The sequence below is a fragment of the Triturus cristatus genome, chromosome 3_2, assembly GCF_964204655.1.
Source record: "Triturus cristatus chromosome 3_2, aTriCri1.1, whole genome shotgun sequence".
NCBI classification, from domain to species: Eukaryota; Metazoa; Chordata; class Amphibia; order Caudata; family Salamandridae; genus Triturus; species Triturus cristatus.
This window is the reverse complement of record NC_140584.1, coordinates 101900926-101920996: the sequence shown is the minus strand read 5'-3', so window position 1 is coordinate 101920996 and position 20071 is coordinate 101900926.

The following is a 20071-nucleotide window of genomic DNA, read 5'->3' as shown; positions in this document are numbered from 1 at the left end:
CCCTAGGGTCCAACTAGCCCACTAGGTACCTCCAGTAAGTGCCACAGAGCTGCGTTGCAGAGAGGTGTAAAAAGTGGCACGGCCTGGACCACCTCTCTGCAATGCAGCTCTGTGGCGCTTACTGGAAGCACTTGGTGGGCTAGTTAGCCCCCAGGGGCCCTGTGTATTGAAGGAAAATGATATCCCCAATTTAAAACGTGCCATAGTGCGTGTTTGCACACGTCACCTCAGGCCACGTCCCCTCCCTTCACCACTGTGTAAACGCGCCCTGTGGCTGTTCTAAGTTGAGAGATTAAGTCCCCTTGAATCCTAAGGGTCCCTAGGGTCAAACTAGACCACTAGGTACCTCCAGTAAGCGCCACAGAGCTGCGTTGCAGAGAGGTGTAAAAGGGGCTTGGCCTCAGAACACCTGTCTGCAGCGCAGCTCCCTGGTGCATACTGGAGATGCCTGTTGGGCTAGTTGGCCCTCAGGGACCCTCAATATTGAAGAGGAATTAATTCCCCAACTTACAACTCGCCAGGTGGCGCGTTTGCAGAGTGCTGCAAGGAGGGGGCGTGGCCTCCGGCACGATGCCAGTCTTTTATTTATTTTAATTTTTTAAGAAGGGGGGCTGTGTGGTTCCCCTTCTTATTCTAATTTATTGGCCCTGATGACCCCATCCCCCAGGGCCTGTCTCCTAATTATATTTTTTTGACCCCAATCCCCAGGGCCGGCCACTGTTTTTTATTATTTTTAAAAAATATATATTTATAGACACACCTAGGACATGCTGGACAAACCGTACGTACCTATCACCATGACGATTTGCGTGATATTCATTAAAAGGCGACTATGCATACAATGAATCCACGTGGAATGTATTTACACCACTAGTGAAGCTCTGACATGTCTGATGCCCTACCGTGCCTAATCCTGGTAGACACCCTTGTCGTTTATTTATACAAACATGGATAGCTATTGACGGGCACATTTAATACACATGCACACCAAGCCATTCAAAGGGGATTCGACAAAAATTCGACCAAAACTATGCAAGAAACCCCCCTCACGGTTAATAAAACACACATCCACTGCCGGATGTGTAATACTTTTTATTTTACTCTCTGGAAAGGGGACGAACATCACTTGAGAGTCACAGCGCGCTCCTGGCAGAGCCCAATGCTGTGTTACACCCAGAATTGCCTGCTGAGTGCCACACACCTCTGTGTTGTATTCCACTAGCTAGTGCATATGCTATGACAATCTCTAGCCCATGTGCACTGTAACACCACCCCGTGAATATGTCATGCCACACTTGTCTTCGCACGGGTTATATTGCCCCATCTAACGTGCCTTCCTCGATGCCTATGTTATAACGCACAGTGCTATGCCATACATATTACAATCTGGGATCCATATCTTTGTCACAGTGCATATGCAACGTTACACTCCCCAGCACATATTTTATATTACAACTTTAGAGACTAGTTAGGTTACACAACACTGCCCTGTGCATATTACACTCCAAGGCGCATATCTCATAGAACGCGCTAGTGCCTGTGCTATCTCGCGCTCTCCAATGAATCTGTCATTGCGCACAATGTATTGCATATTATATTTCACGCCTGGTTCATCTTATATCACACTTTTTGGTGCATAGTTTATACCATACACTATATCTAGTTTTCATTTTCAATTGTGCTCTCAGGACTATGTTCTATATAACACTGTGTTCACCTACCCTTTTCACGGGCATTACATTTTGCGATAGGGGGTGGAGGGTCAGGGGGTGTTTCTGCCAAGTGAGCCCGGAGTCACAGTCACAAACGTCCTCTTCTTCCTGAATAAAAGTGAGATTATGCTGCATACTTGTTCATATTTTAAGTAGTTCGCACAGACACATGTTTTAAAAACAATAAAGTTCCTAATACCCGCCTTCTCTGAACAGTTAGCTTGCTGCCCCATCCCCCTCCTCCCTATCCTCTGTTGTGTGAATCCATGGACTAGCCTCCTCCCTCCTGCCATGCATGGTCTGATGTGCTGCCACTGCCCTCAATTTTAGTATGATGTACCAGTCCACTCCTCCTGCCCTCCATTGCCCAATTCTATGCCCCATCATTGACCTCCTGCTTAAACTCTGTGCTTAGCTTGCTGCCCCTATTCTCCTTCCCCCTGCCCTCCGATGTCTTTGTGTATGCCCCTGCTCCATCCTTTTTGCCCACCATGTTCCATGGACCTGCCACTCCTATCTACTCTGAGTGTTCTGTTGAGCTGCCACTCCCCTCCCACCTGCCTAGCATTGTCAGATGACTGTAACCTGTCCCTGCCACCTCCACCCTGCCTGTCCACATGCCATGCCCCTATCCTCTTCCTCCTGTCCTACATGGTCCATTGTACTGCCACATCCTTCTGCCCTCCCTGGTCTGTTGTGCTGCAACTGCTCCTCCTGCCTGCCCCGTGCGGTCTGTTGTGAGGCCCCTTCCCCTGAACTTTCTTGTCTGTGCACAGGTCCTGACCCTCCCTTCTATCCTCCATCGTCCTTTGTGCATGCCCCTGCACCCTCCTTCTTGCCCATCATAGCCATTGTGCTACCACTAACCCTCCCACTTGCCATGCATGGTCTTCTGTGCTGCCATGGCCCCTCCCACCTTCCCTGTGTGGTCAGTTAGCTGCCCCTGAACCCCTCCCACCTTCCCTCCATGGTCTGTGTGTATGCCATCACAGTCTCACTGTTGCTCTTCATGGTGTTTTTTGCTTCTAGTGCCCATCCTGCCTGACCTCCATGGCTATCTTGCTGCTCCTGCCCTGCCCCCTTGCCCCCAGCCCTCTGTTTACATGTGCAGACCCCTACTCCCTCCCTCCTGGCTTGTCTGTTCCATTTTAATGCCCCTGATCCATCCCTCCTGCCCTTTATGGTCTGTTATGCTGCAGCTTTCTCTCCTGTCTGTCCATTATGGTCCTGCCTCTTGCCCCTCTGGTCTCTGTTGTCCATGTGCATGGTCCTGTCCCCTCCCTCTTGCTTTCTATGGATTGTTGTGCTGCACTCCCGTCCCGCATGCCCTGTGTGGTGTATTTTGCTGCTGCAAACCCTGATGCCTGCCCTGCAGGGTCAGTTTGGTGCACCTCTCCATGTCCATCCTGTCCTCTGTTATCCAAGTCCATGTCCCTACCCCATTTCCTTCCATGATCCAATGTACCATACTTGCGAACATTTTGAACTTGGTAAGAGGGAGATTTTGAAAAAAAACTGGGGTATTGATTTTCCCCTTTGAGTTACATTGAAAAAGAGGAGATTGTAGACAGGAGACAGATAAAATAAAGCCCATTTGAGCTTAAAAACATTGGACGTTTCCTGGCTGAATCGGGTCTGTTGGCATGTATGGTTGTACTACCACTGCCTCTTCCTTCTGCCCACAATGGTCTATTACATTGCCACTGCCTCTCTTGCAAGTCCTGTATTGTTGGTTTGTTGCCCCTGCCCCCCTTTCCACTGCCCTCCATAGTCTGTTGTGCTGCCACGGCCCTTCCTGCCTGCTCAGTGTGGTTAAATTGTTGCCTTTGCACCCTCCTACCTGCCTTCAATTTTCAGAGTCCGTGCCCCTGGCCTCTGCCTCTCAACAGTATCCTAATGAACAACTTGATTGCTAACATTCTATATTTATTACAAAAGTGTGGAACGCCTGACGTCATCTTGATGTAATCAAAACTGTAATACCTAGAGCATTTCCTTTAGAAATTACATATATGAGAGGGTCTTATTGGCATCAAAATTATGGTTAGTGCTCTAAAAGACTAAAATAAGGACATATTTTCTGAGTTTTCAAATAGCGAGAAAGCACTTTTAAATTATTTGTTACCTTTATGTTTTTTTATCCAGTTGACCACTTGATTAAATGTTGCACTTAGGGGAGAGGATGTGGTGTTACTTCCAGAACTGCAGACTTTGCAACTGGGGAACCAGGTTGGAGTTTCTGCTTCAGCTCGACATTCTGTGATTCTGGTCAAATCACTTAGTCTCCCCATGTCTACAACCAAAATCAATTTGTTCTTGTGTGATGTAACCAATGCTCATGTAAAGCACTCCAATACCTGACAAGTCTGCACTATATAACAACACAAAATAATAAGTGTTTTGCACACTTCTGTCATTGGGCTATATTTGGGCTACATCTGGGTGATTTTGGGCTACATTTGGGCTCTTTTGTCTCCGGTGGCCATCTTGGGAGATTTATTTGTTATGAAGTTTCCTAATTTCCTCATGTACTGCAGTCTCCTCAGTAGGAAATGCTTTCATTTTTTTACTTTGATTCCATCATGAAGGTATTCAGATATGTCACACATTCGCCATAAATTCTGAATGTTAGCACTCTAGTTGCTCATTAGATCACTGTAGTAAAACTACTGTTCACCATGGAAGTCTGCTCCTGGTATTAAAAGTGCATGTTTCAGTCTGCATGTCAGAATTTTTTAATGAAATAGAAGAGGATTTGAGAAGTCACTCAAAATGTGCCCTCATTTTCTTTCTTCAGCATTAATCATAATTTCTATGGCAAAATGAATCCCCTCATTGTGTTCCTTTTTAAATTAAATGTTTTAAGTGTTACCAGTTTATTCCAATCAAGATGGCTTCAGGTGTGCCATACTTTTGTCATAATGAAGACAGTAAGCGCTCTAGTTGTTTTTAAGAACACTCTGGGACATTCTGTCATTGGGCTATACTTGGGCTACATCTGGGTGATATTTGGGCTTCATTTGGGCTCTTTTGTCTCTGGTGGCCATCTTGGCAGACTTATTTGTTATGAAGTTTCCTAATTTCCTCATTTACTACAGTCTCCTCAGTAGGAAATACTTTCAGTTTTTTACTTTGATTCCAAAGGCATTCAGATTTGTCACACATTTGTCATAAATTCAGAATGTTAGCACTCTTTTTGCTCATTAGATCACTGTAGTAAAGCTACTGCTCACCAGGGAAAACTGCTGCTGGCATTGAAAGTGCATATTTCAGTCTGCATGTCAGAATTTTTTAATGAAATAGAAGAGGATTTGAGAAGTCACTCAAAATGTGCCCTAATTTTTCTTTCTGCAGCACTAATCATACTTTTTATGGAAAAATGAACCCCCTCATTTTGTTCCTTTTTAAATTAAATGTTTTAAGAGTTACCACTTTAATTCAAGCAAGATGGCTTCAGGTGTGCCATACGTTTATCATAAGTAGGACTGTTAGCGCTCTAGTTGTTCTTTGGAACACTCTGGGAAGCTGCAGTAGAACACAAAGGAATCAACTGACAGTCTCTGCCCTTGTTGGATGTACATGTTTTACTGAGAATGTCAGACTTCATTCTCACATGACTGAGAAAGATAATGTGAATTTACGAAAATAAGCTCTCAGTTTAGCTTATAGATCACCTTCCAAACCTCTGTGGGAAAAGCATGAGAAAATATTTTTCTCTCAATCATGATATCCCAGCAGAAGGCTTTTTCACATGGTGAAATCACCTTAGAACATACCACAATTCCTAAAATGAGTATGGTACCATCAACAAATGATTTATAATGTAACTAAAGTCTTAAAACCTTCTATTAACTGCAATGCTTTTTAATGAGGTGCTATCATGTATATTGGTCCCAAGATGGCTGCCAACACTTCTTGGATGAAGTGCTGACAGCCAATCAGATCTCAGGATGAGATGTGTGGTTAGGCTCCGCCCACATATATATATGATTTTACTTTTGATTTTCTCAGGAACTACTGAACAGATTGACACCAGACCCTCAAAAGGCACATCCCTGACCTGAGGACTACCTCTCTGCCAAATTTCAAGTAATTCTGTTCAGCCGTTCGGGCTGTACCTTGGACTAAAGGTCCCTATGGAAAATTGCATGGGAAAACGTGTTTTGGGACCCCCCTTTTTTCTCAGCCCTCGCTTGACAAATCCCCCCGAGACTTTCAGGGTAGGAGCGGAGCGGAGCGCCCCACCTATTTTAAAAATTTCGCGAGGATTCGTCAACCGGCGCCAAAGTTATTCCAAATAGAATGTTGCGGATTTCCTATGGAAACACGGTCCTAACTATAACTATCTACTGGCGACCGCCAGTAGATAATATATATATACATATATATATATATATATATATTCACTGAAAAAACCATAGGTTTCACACACGTTATAGTTAGGAATTAGCATTTAAAAAACCTTGCAAATTCACTGAAAAAACCATAGGTTTCACACATGTTATAGTTAGCGGAAATTTTACTGATAAAAAACCAATGAAATTCCCCCGTTATAGTTAGTGCAGGCAACTATAACTCACGCGACCGCAATCCTCTGCTGATGCTAATACTGTATTTAGACACTTATTTGCCCATGTCTTCTTCCATACATTTTTAGCTATACATATATTACAAATATTTTTTTTTCATAAAGACACATATGTCATCAGCAGAAGATTGCGGTCGCGTGAGTTATAGTTGCCTGCACTAACTATAACGGGGGAATTTCATTGGTTTTTTTATCAGTAAAATTTCCGCTAACTATAACATGTGTGAAACCTATGGTTTTTTCAGTAAATTTGCAAGGTTTTTTAAATGCTAATTCCTAACTATAACGTGTGTGAAACCTATGGTTTTTTCAGTGAATTTGTACGTTTTTTTAAATGCTAAGTTACTTTACGCCATTCGTGGCGTGCACGCCCACTTAACGCAGTTCGTTCCGTGCGCTTCGCTCACCGTGCGCGCACAGTGAGCACGCGGTGCGCTTCGCGCACCGCGCGCCCACTTTACGCAGTTAGTGCCGTACACGCAAGGTGGGCACGCACCGTGCGCACATGGAGGACATATTATGCGCTTCCTTGTGATAGGTAATCTGTTAAATTTAATTTGTAAGTGATGACAATAATATGCCATGCACAGAGAGTGTTTTTTTTTTTTTTTATTAAAATTTTTAGCGTAAGCGCACCGTACGCGTACGGTAAGCGTTATCGGCGAAATTTTCAAAAAATAAAAATTTACCGTTTTTGGCCTTGGGGGATCTTTGAGGACTCAACTAACATGGCTATGTGCATGGGCGCTGTCTAAACAGCCCCTTTATATGTTTTTTGCCTTTGTTTACAGCCCCCCCTCAGAGTGCGAGAGAGAAAATGGCGGCCGCCGCTTCCTGGTTTCGACCGATTCGAATGTTTACTTAGATGTAACAGCCAATCAGAATCGCGCTCGCGCACGCCACCGTACGCGTACGGTACGCTTACGGTACGCGTACCGTAAGCTGGCTCAGATATATATATTGATTTAAAGGCTATTTTCTCAGAATCTACTGAACAGATTTACACCAAACCTACAAAAGGCACTTCCTTGACCTGAGGACTACCTCTCTGCCAAATTTCTAGTAATTCTGTTCAGCCGTTCGGGCTGTAGCCCTGTCTAAAGGTCCTATGGAAAAATGCATGGGAAAAACGCGTTTTGGGACCCCCCTTTTATCTCAGCCCCCGCTTGACGAATCCCCCCGAGACTTTCAGGGTAGGAGCGGAGCGTAGCGCCCCACCTATTTTGAGAAATTCGCGAGGATTGGTCGACCGGCGCCAAAGTTATTCAAAATAGAATGTTGCGGATTTCCTATGGAAACAGGGTCCTACCATTGACATTATTTTTTCTAATTCAGATCGCCTTACCTGTAATACCCCGCGCCCTCTATGCTGGACCGACCATGCCCTTATTAATTTTCAAGTGCAGTTCCCCTCTACATCTGTGAAGATGGCTGCTCATATTAAATTCCCTTATAGACAATGGGCGAAAATAAATCATGAGACTTTTTCATCAGCCTTTATACCTCCTAAGTTTCCTCCGAGTAATAATATAGAAGACAATCTCACTCTTTTCAATACTACTGTTTCATCAGCCATTAACTTAATTGCCCCCGAAAAGTTCTGCTCCAAAGCCCCTAGGAAAAATCTGGCGGTGTGGTTTACCCCTGAATTGCGTATAATGAAAAGTAAATGTAAAAATCTTGAAAGAAAGTGGAGACGGACTAACTTAGACACTGAGAAAGGAAATTTTAGAGCAGCACTTTTGCTCTATCACAAAGAAATTAAACAAGCACGTAGACTATACATAGCGGCTCAATTGAGAGCCGTGGGTAATGCGCCAAAAATCCTGTATCAAATCTTGAAGGATTTTACTTGCCCTAAAGCCTGCGAGCTGGACAACCTGCACTCTCAAGCCCTCTGTAATAAAATTAGTTCTTTCCTTGTTCAAAAAATTGACACTATCTACGACAAATTTCCGAATATCCCCCACCCCTCAAGGTCGGATGACAATGTTAAACATTCCATCGCTAATCCAGCACCATTGATGTCCTTTCCCCCTATCCTTCGAGAGGAGACTATTACATTACTACATAATGTTACCTCCGGCTCTCCTGCTGATGTTATGCCGGCAAAATTAGGAGCATCTCTGGCACACGTACTTGCGGATTCTGTTTCCACGCTGCTTAACGTTTCCCTAAGTACGGGCTCAGTTCCCCTCTCTTGGAAAGCTGCTCAGGTTATCCCTCTACGAAAAAATAATAAGCTTCCCATGGAGGATCTTACAAACCTTCGACCCATCTCCCTCCTCCCTCATTTGAGCAAGGTCCTAGAGAAATATGTTAAGAAACATATCTCTAACCACATTGAATCCACCGGCTACCTGGATCCGTCACAATCTGGCTTCCGTGCTAATTATAGCACTGAGACGGCCTTGGTGGCAGTGACCGACTGTATCAGACGGACGTTAGATCGGGGACAGTCTGCTATCTTGGTCCTATTAGATCTCTCGGCCGCTTTTGATACGGTGGACCATCGGACCCTGCTCGAAAGATTAAAAGGGGCAGGACTTGGAGGTACGGCGTTTAGCTGGGTAGCCAGCTTCCTCACTGACCGTACTCAGACATTGAATTTTGGCCCTTTTCGTTCACCCACCGAGTGTCTGTCCAAGGGTGTCCCGCAGGGCTCATGCTTGAGCCCTATACTGTTCAATATTTATGTGGCTCCCCTTGCCTCTCTTCTAAGATCTCTTGGGTTCATCCCCATTTCTTATGCGGATGACACTCAACTAATCTTTCCATTTGACACATCCTCATCTTCTGCTCAAATCCGTTTCTCACATGGTATGCTTGCCATCTCTGAGTGGATGAGTAGTAATTTTCTGCAGCTCAACACCAGTAAAACAGAAATTATTCTTTTTGGAGACGCTACCATTTCGTGGTCTCCCACCTGGTGGCCTACTGAGCTGGGGCCTGTTCCATTACCTAAACAGACAGCAAAAAATCTGGGCATCCGTCTGGATCAGGCCTTGTCTATGAAGGAGCATGTTTCTCACACCGTCAGCACATGTTTCTTCACCTTGCGCCTTCTGAAGAAAGCCTTGCCATTTCTTCCAGACCCTTTTCGTAGGACTCTGGTCCAGGCCTTGGTATTGAACAGGCTGGATTATTGTAATGCATTACTGGTTGCTGCCAATGAATCTGCTCTTAACCGTCTGCAAGTGGTACAAAACACCGCTGCACGACTGGTTATGAAAGCTCCTAGCAGATCTGCTTCTATTCCGCTACTCCAGCAATTACACTGGCTGCCAGTGAGGAAGCGTGTGAAGTTCAAACTTTGCTGCTTGACCCACAAAGCACTGTGGGGTCCCGGTCCGCTCTACCTGACTGATAGGCTCCATAGGTATATTCCAAACCGTGATTTGAGGTCTGGATCCAAAGCGTTGCTTCTTGTTCCGAGGATTAAGAGAATACGTTTGGGAGGAAGATCTTTTTCCTACCAAGCTCCTGCGGTATGGAATCAATTGCCTCTCCCTCTCAGACAATGTTCCGACTATCTCGGTTTTAGAAAGGCTCTTAAGACCACTCTCTTCTCAGAATGACCATACTTTACCTCCTTTTGCACTCGGTGTCCAGCGCTGAGAGACCCCTGCGGGGGTGATCCATGCGCTTTATAAACTATAAACTAAACTAAACTAAACTAAACTAACTATAACTACCTACTGGCGACCGCCAGTAGGTAATATATATATATATATATATATATATATATATATATATATATATATATATATATATATATATATATATATATATATATATATATATATATATATATATATATATTTATATATATTTATATATATATATATATTAAAAACATATAGCAAATTATTTAAAAGGATAATCCCCCAAAAAGTAAGAAAACAATTTAAATTAGATAATTTCATAAATTAAATAGAAAATACTAATAAAACCAATAACATTTTAAAAATATATATTAACAATCCGAATGAGGCAATCGCAGGGAACGTGTTACACTTTGAGGGTGTCAGATTTACTATTCCCACTCCAATTTTAGAAACAGTAGGGAAAGTGTTGGGCTTTGCAGGGTGTTAGATGTTCTATTCCAATGCAATGAAAAATCAGACAACCATTGGACTTCGGAGTGGTCATATTTGGGATTCACATTTCAAACTCAGCGAAAGTACAGTAAGTGTTAGGATTTGTAGGTGTCAGATTTACAATTCCCTCTCCTACATAAACAACAGTAGGGAAAGTATTGCACTTGGAGGCATCATATTTACTGTTTCTGCTCCAATAAGCACAAAAGTAGGGAAAGTGGGGGTCTTATTTACTATTTCCACTCCTAAATTCTTTATATAAAACATTTAGATGTATACTAAATATATCATTGAAAGCATAGGTAAAATAAAAAATGTGTTCATTAAATATAAAGCTAATGGAAATACATTTGTGAAAGGCTAATTTTATATCACAAATTAAAATAAAAACATGGAAAATATTTTAATTCAAAACACTTTCCTCACTACTACCTTAAAAAAATGAACACCGACGAACAATTAAAAATAATGTTAAAAATGTTATAAAAATGACAAATGACTAATATTAAATAGAATGATGACAAATAAACCATGTAAAATACAAAATTAATTAGCACTATTTATTAATTGAATACATTGATCAATCACTTAATTGAAAAACAAATAAAATGCAGCAATTAATCATTTAATTAAATTGCATAACTTATTAATGATAATAAATTAAGTCACATAAAAATAAATAATACATGTAAAACATTAATTTACATTTAAAAAAGCGTCATGCCCTCATCTCCCCATACTCGACAACCCACTACTAAATTAACAATTTGAAATAAAAAAAATATATTTCATATCAAAACCTGCAAACTAACCTAAATAAATTAAACACAAATATTGTTGAAATACTAGTAACTTATAATTCAAAAATAACTAATAGTTATCAAGCTGATTAGAAAATGATATTTTATAGAACTATATTAATTAAAACGATATTATTCACAAGTGTATTAAAAAAATTAGATTAAGTACCTAAATAAGCATATTCTTACTTCAACATTAAGTCCTGCAAGATTTCTGATTCTATATTTTGGTCCATATTTGAAAAATCAGTTTAAAGCTTTGTGAAATGCTCACCTACAATTAAGCAAGCATGCGTTCACCATCTTGAGCTGTGGGCATTAAAGAGCCAGGGTTCAAAGCAGGACATCTAATCAATGTAATGCGGCAGGCAGAGACTTCCAGAAACTCTTGTTGTGATAGTCGGAACGGGGAAAAATGTTGGATTTTCATGGTAAGTAGTAAAGCAGCAATAGAATGTAAAACAGCAACTATCAGGGTGGAACCTACTACAATGTTTTTGGATGTTTCAAAAGGAATGGCAAAAAGAACCATTGATGGACGGAATGCTGAACAATGTCAAACACTCACACACAGTTAGAGATCTGGGCTTCAATCCATTGTTTTTTGCTAAGACTGATTTGCATATCGCTGGGTCCCAACTGGAATCGTGCAGTGTGCAAAAAACAATGGATTTAGGACCAAATGTCTGACTGGGGATGAATGTTTGACACTGACACTGTTCTGCATTCTATCAATTGTTCTTTTTCCAAAAAGAATGGCAGCCGTGGCTACTGACCACAAGCAAGGCTGTATAGATGTTTCTACAAGATCAAGAATGTAATAAAAGTATGCAATTGGTTTCTTATGATCACGTTGAACTTTTACCAATATCTCAAGGGCACATCTATTCGGTTCATGATAATACAAAATGTAAGACTTGATGTTATCAGATGATCCTAAAGCTGGTACAGAAGCTAATACTTGTGTTATTTGGGTAAAGGCTTTTTCTGCCTCTTCTGTCCACTGTAAGGGTTCAGGGGTGCCTTTCTAAACAGAAACTTGGAGTGGCTCAATCTATGATGCAGAACTTAAGATCCATTGCCAAGAGTGCGCTGCCATTCTCAAGAAACTTAAGGACCTGAGAAACAGAAATGGGGAGTGTCAACTTACAGATGGTTTTGAAGCGATCGACAGGCAAGTGGTATTCTCCTGCAGAAATGATGTGACTTAGATATTAAACACAGAGAAGACATATTTCTTTATTTTTATTTCCTACACTTATATTCTTTCTTAACCAATTCTATCAGCAGATAGGTTGAGTCAATTATGCATCTTTGCGGACAAGCATTTAAACAAATCATCAACATACTGTACATGACTGGAGCCCTTAGGAAAGACTAGTGTTTCAGGGTCCTTCTTTGATACATTAACAAGAAGGCACAACTAAATAGCTGTAACTGCAGATTTAGTGGTGGGTTTAGTGGCAATTCAACTTTTGTCAATGACTACACACTGATACCATGGCACAACCATTGGCCTGAAAACAAATGTTGGTTTGCATATCTGCCCTATGACCCTCAGGACATTAAACTGTGATCTTCAAGGCTATCACCTTGACTTTGAAACAGTTTTGTGGCTTGCCTTGTGGTGATCACAAATACAAAATCAACCTTGTACATCAGGTACTAAGCTCCGCACAGTATAGTCTCTTACATGTACCATGCTCATCTTATGTAGGTTAGGAAGATAGCCATTCAGTGGTTAGCTTGTGTGGGTGAATGTCTGTGGTGGGAACCTCCACTCATTCTTGAGGGCCATGACTTATTTTTCATCATGAGACTTTGAGCCAGAGGAAGAGAAAGAAAGGTAGAAGAGATTGAGATAGATGGGAAAAGAGAGACAAAAATAAAAAAGCTGCGTTGAAAAAGAAAATGAAAAAGGGAGGTAAAGAGACAGAAAGTGAAAGTTGCTGGAAGAAAGAAGAAATACGTGAAATCAAGACTGGGCAGTCCTGTTATTTCGCTACCCTGGAATTCGGCACCCCAGGTGATGGGCTCTTAATGAAAACTTTGGGTGTCTGCATTTATTTATTCATTTTAATTAAGAGTTGTAAGGTTTCTGAATTTCTGTTATCGTGATTGATGTATGTATGTTCCAGGCACTGTGTAGTGTGTCTATCAAAGTGCTCAGAGAAATAAGGAACTAGGCCATATGTGTTGGATGATGTGTCTGTACCAACGTGAAGCACAGTGATACTATTTGCTTCAGAGGGAAGATTGATTTTCATTACATTTACCAAAAGTGTAATTGCATGTGCTGCAGCACAAAGGCTAAATTGGAAATTTGTTTGGGTCAGGACAATCATTGTGCGCTAAACACAGCATCCTGCAGTTCACACGCATTCCTTTTATTCATCACAGCTTGCATACATAGGGATGCACACATTTGAGAAGAGTGTCATTGGCTTCCCAGGGCCATTTTGGAATGAGATGCTTGTAGGGAATAGGGGATCTATCCGAGACACGTGACAACAAGAGTACATCAACACTTATCGAGTGCCATTTTGGTTTGGGAAACAACATAAACATGGCAATGCTGTGCTAGTACCATTTTTGTTTGGGATGTGTTATGTCTAGCATAGCTCTGATGCACAACAATGAAGGTTTCACCATGATCTGATACAATTTGAATAAGAGACATTCTTTAATGTGTCTTGCATCATATGTGAGAGAATAATACATATCAAAAGAAAAAATTTACTTTTTAGATGTACATTGGAAAATCAGAAATTTGTGATGCACAATAGTGGCAAATATTAGAAGTTTGATATACACAGGAGGATGGCCAAGAAGGCAAAGTGTGAAAGGTGTCATGCAAGTAGAAACACGCACAGCAATCATTTTTCAGCGTGTCACAGGATGTTCATGTTTGGAGAGACAATTTGTATATGGAATGGCATGCAAACCAATATTTTTGCTTCTTTTTCTCAGTGGGAAACATAGCTTACATTATGAACAGAAACATATGACTCATATAAATATCATTAAAATTAGCAGTGGGTCAGTGGTAAACAATACACATTATAGAAGCTATCCCGCCTACTTTAAATTCTTCAGCATATTTTTAAGATGAAAAATATAAATCCTCCTCCATATTTTCTTCAAATTCTAGGAAAACCAATTACATGGAAAACATAGTTTAGCACCTTTAGGGCCCGATTCACAAAGGGCCTCTGCACATTTGGCAGAGGCCCAACACTCATGGTGAGACCTCTGTAATGCAGTTACCCAATGCTGAGCCTCCACCATGAGTGTGTACCCCCACTCCTAGGGTGAGGCCCCAATCAAGACTGTGGAGGCCCTTTGTAAATACGCGCCTAAGTATTTAGGTGCCATAGGTGGTATCCAGAATCTAACAAAATTGTTATTTTGATAAAGAAATTATTTTATCATCTCACCCTCCTTTATTTTCTAGACCACTTCTATCAATTTTCTGTCTCGTAATTTGATCTTTTACAACTTCTACCCCATAGCTGTCATTCTCACTAATTCTTTGGAGGAAGGCTGAAAAATGTCAATGCTCTTCACAATTCCTATTGTTTCTGCCAAAAATGTTTTTTTCAAAGCAAAACCAGCTATTTCTTTTATCTCTGCTTCTGTCTAACATTTGGTCCCTGATCAACTAAAAGGTCAAATTCTCAAACGCACAATCTGCAGCTAGCATGCTTAAAGCTGAAACATATGTGTCTATGGAGTCATCCTGGTGCTGCTCCCTAGTAAAAAGAAACTTGCATCTAATAGTTACCAAACTAGATTGGTTGTTTATTCAATAGTTTTTCTGATCTGCACACAGCATCTTGGTATTCATCAACGTTATCCTCTTCATCTGTGGTCTCATATGGAGGAAAATGATCTTATATAGCTTGTCTCTCAAAATATAAACTGTGTTCTAGTAAGTTACATTTACGTTCAGTACAATACCTGTTACCCACACACAGTCAAGGTAAATGTTCTTGTCCGGCAACATTTACTACATGGTGGAATTTTGGTAAGGCAGGGCATTTTGCTAAAGTTCTAAGGAGCAAATCCAAGAGTTACTGTGTTGCATATGGAGGTACTAAATGGGAAAGAATTTGTACCATGGGATGGTACATATATGGTTGTTGCACTGATAATTAGAGAAGACTCAGATAGATGTATCAATTCTTACACGGAAAGAATAGTGGATGGGAAAAACTCAATTTACTAGTGGATTCGGATGGGTGCAAGAATGGCCATAATCTCTCAACATCTGTTTAGGGAAAAATGGATTAATAAAATGCTGGAACCACCAGATATGAGCCCATTTTCTTTTGAAGGGAAAAACATTGCATTAATTGATTATTTTGAGTCTACATTTAAATTTAAGAATGGTACTGTCCAGGGAAAAGTCTATGTGGCTAAACTAAGGCTAAAATTGAGGGGTGGTACAATCAGGGTTTGTTTAGAATTATGTTAAGGCCAAGGAACAAAAATATTTGGTTAGAGAAATTCACGATAGGGAGCAAAACATTGGATCAATTATTTTAAGGGAGCATTTTCAGGCAAGTTAGGGCAAATTAAAGGAGTTTAACAAAAATTATGAGTAAAGGATGGAGTTAAATTCACTAAACATAAACTGAGATATGTGTTCAGTATAAGGAATGATTTAGGAAATTAACTTAGACTAAATGTTTCAAGAGGCAGTTATTGAGATGGAAAAATCATCTCTGTGGTTATTTTCTCTCGTAAAAACAATCAAGAAGAATGGAAAATTGAGAGTGTATGTCATAGGTACTAGCAATACGGGCCAAAAAGTTTGGTCTGTGATGCGACCGAGGGCCGCATTGAAGCAAGCAGGGTGGCTGTCGAGGGTGGAGGGGGAGGTAAGTTGGGTGTAGGGGAGGCAGAGCATGTACATCTAGTGGCTGAATTGGACAATGTGGAACCAGAAAATGTAGAATCCCGGCTTCCTCACCCAATCAAATTGTGTGATCCTAGGGAATTGCTTTATTTCATTTTCCCTCCTTTTGCTTCATTATCACATTTAATAGGACCTCCAAATACAATACTTCAGGATTTGCAATATACAAAACCCTCTGTGTCTGATTTAGTAAACTGTAAGGTTGTTTCTGTATAATAGCAACCCAGCCTAGCCAAAGGGTGCACATAACAACTGACTTTCCTCTTAGTTCACTTCTGGCAATGTTGTTAGGGTGGGTGGAAGCACTAATATTTCTAAATTCATGTTTGAAAACTGTCACTTTTAGAAGATACTTCTCAATGCATAGATATAACCTGATGAATTAAGGTGAAACATTGCGCAGGTTAATGAAATACACGCATTGAATATATCATATTTCACACATTTGCTGAAAGATTCAACTAACATTTAAATAACTGCTTGCCCATTTTTAAATATTTTTTTAAAGTTTAGTGGAGTTGAGTAAACAGCAGCCCAGTGCTTCTGTGAATGAGGGGGGCACATGTAAAGGTTAGGAGGGCATACAGCCCCCGGGCCGTACTTTGAGTTTCACTGGCGCATGTGGATCTTTGAAGTTTGAACAAGGATGTTTGGGTCGATTCACATCACCTCACAAGAATTGACGATATACCAACCATGTTTGCTGGTGACAAGTATTTTAGTAAGATTGACCTGGCATCGGAATATTATCAGGTTGTTTTAGATTCTTCCTCAACACATCCTACTGCTTTTGTTTCATCACTGGGTACTTTTCAAATCAGGAGGATGCCATTTAGTCTAGGTTCAGCTGTCTCAGTTTTCAAAAGGTTGATGGGGAGTGTTTTGTCTGACATCAGGCACAGTACCTGATGAAATGTTGGTTCCTGGAAGTGATAAAAAAGAACATGGCAAAATACTGGACACAGTGTTATTCAGAATAATTGATGTGGAAATTATTTCCAACAAAGACAAATATAAATTTGCTAAAGAACAAATTAAATATTTAGGCTATGTTATTTCTCAGAGAGGGGTAGAACCTCGACCTAGTTTATCTGAAGTTGGTAGAATGAATAGTACAGATGCCAACTTCCAATGATAAAGACCAACTAGCATCATTATTGGGAGCATGCAAGTTCTATTCAAATTACATTTCATAATTCGGAAGCAAAATCTGAAAATGTAAGAGTGTTGCTCAAGAAGAAGAAAAGTTTGAAAGGGATGAGTGATGTGACAAATAATTTACCTCACTGAAAAATTAGATATCACAAACAGCCTTATCCCCATATGATCTGATTAAGGAGTGTCTGTAATTATAGTTGCCAGCAAGTGCAGGTTAGGTGGAATGAGTACTCAAATTGATGGTGAACATGAATATACCATTTTATTTTCATCCAGAGGAGTATTATGACCAAGTGACAAAAATTGTTCAGTTATTGAAAGAGAATTATTGGCATGCTGTGGACCATTGAGAGGTTTAAAAGCTTTCTGTGGGGGAGAAATTTTTAATTATTGACTAAACCTCTTGTTGCCATTTTGAGTGGCATTGTTGTTAAAGATCACACATACAGAATTGTGAGTTGCATTTTCAAACGACTCCAATAGAATTTCAGCATACAACCTATACTTGAAGGGAAAAATATCAGAGCAGATTATTAATCAAGGTCTCCTTTACCTATGAGTCCAGACAGAAATTTAGTAGAAAAAGATACATGTTTGAGAGAAGCATTTATTGGATACCTTTAGGAGGATTCACTGAAGATAAATGTTTTTTTTATTAGAAGGATGAGGAACTCTACATTGGTTGTGATTTTGTAGTAAATCGGTGGCCCAAAAAAAGATGACTTTTTCCAAATATTCAGCCATTAGTTAAGGTGTTAGATGATTTGTCAGTAGAGAGAGAGAATGGCTATGCTGGGTGAGAAATGTGTTCTTTTCACTTTTTTCTAAGATCTAAGGGCCTGAATATGAGTCTGTCGGTCTATGGACTGCTAGACTCGCGGTGGCCTGACTGCCAGATTACGATTTTCTCCGTAGTTCCGATGGTGAATCACTGGCTGCGCTAGAAAACCGCTGTGAAAGCGAAACAGCTGCAGACAATTAAAAACTTAAAAACTGCCGCAAGAAGTAGTGGACAATTAGATACCACCCAACCCCGGATATCTAACATCTTCAACTCTATGTCTAAAATCCCTTCTGGCCCTGTGCAGGAACAACTCCACTCCAGTCATGACATGAAATTTAACCGCATATGGCCAGGAGGTATGGGCACAGGCACCGGCCCTCTAACTAACGGGTGTGTAGAAAGCCCACCCAGTACGTGTAGAGTGCTGATTACTGCACAAGGAGGATCAAAAGAGATACATAAAGAGTCACACAAACCAGATGGCTTGAACGGACCTGATGAACCTGATGAATTAGATGAACCTGAAGAACAACACAAGATCATATCCGTACAAACAGGGGCACAGGAAACAGAAATTACCCCATCAAAAGCTATTGCAACTCTAAAAGAGCTAAACCCCGGAAATAATCCTCATTCTGACCGCTTTAACTCCAAGGCCAGCCAGGGCCCGGATCAAACCAACTACTTTCAAAACTATGATCGGAATAATGAGCAGAATACACATAATAAACCTTACTCTGTGTCACAGGAGCATGATCTCGACTCCAGCTCTGACTCTGAAGTCTATGAAACTGGCGCCTCAACCTCAACCTCAAGTGAGCAACGGAAACTGGAACAGACAAGCTCTGATTTTATCATTTCAGATTCAGAAATACCAGAATCCGATTCAAAGAAACCAAACACCCCTCTCAGCGCTAATTTCACGAAAAAAAAACAAAAGGAAATAAAAAAAGAAAGACAAAAAAGACAAAGGAGACAAATTAACCTGATAACGGAAGATACTACAGACCAAGGGAGTAATACTGAACAAACAAATCTTAAAGTAAAGAATATCCTACCACAAGAATACAACATCAATCCAAGTCCCAAGGGGGAGGCTTTGCGAAAACCAATGCGAAAACTTATGATATCTCAAACCGAGATAAACGACGACAACCGAAATCAACCGGAACTTTCTCTGCGCGATGTCCTGAAATCAATCAAGAACTTTCATGAAGAGGTCAAACATGATAACAAGAAAAATCATACAGCCATCCAACAACTACAAGGTGCAATACAAAAAGTTGGAGAAACTTGTCTAGAGATCTCAGACAGAATGGCCTCCGTGGAAACACGTACCGAAAACCTTGAGAAAGACGTCTCTACTCTACAAACGCTTGGGAAAGAACAAGATGGTATAATTAAAGATCTAATGACAAAAGTGGAAGATCAAGAAAACAGAGCCAGACGTAATAACCTACGATTTCTTGGGATTCCTGAGAACTCCGAGGGACATGATCCACGGGGGTTTATAATTACATTACTAAAAGAATCCTTTCCGGAATTACAAATGTGGGACTTTAACAAAGAAATACATCGGGCTCATCGTTTTCCTTTGATACCCCCCAAACGAATGCAGAACTCAACACAATACCCTCGAGCGTTCCTTGTTAATTTCGGAAATTTTCTGTTACGCGAAGCTGTTTTTGATCTTGCACGCCCAACAAAAAAGAGAGAATTCAAAGACTTTGCGTTCTTCTGCAGACCAGATTTTGCCCACACTACGGTCGAAAGAAGGTGGAGGATGAGACAACTATTCACACCGTTTGAAAAGATCGGGGCTACTGTTTATCTGCAGAATCCTGCACGACTAAAGATTATCTTTAAAGGCAACACAAGAAGCTTTACCAGTGAGATCCAAGCTGAAGCATACTTAAGAGAAATCTCCACTCTAGCAAAAAAAACAAACTTAACAAATAACTGCAACCGCTTTGAACTTTCTAACCCAAACTTAGCTAGACATATGGGG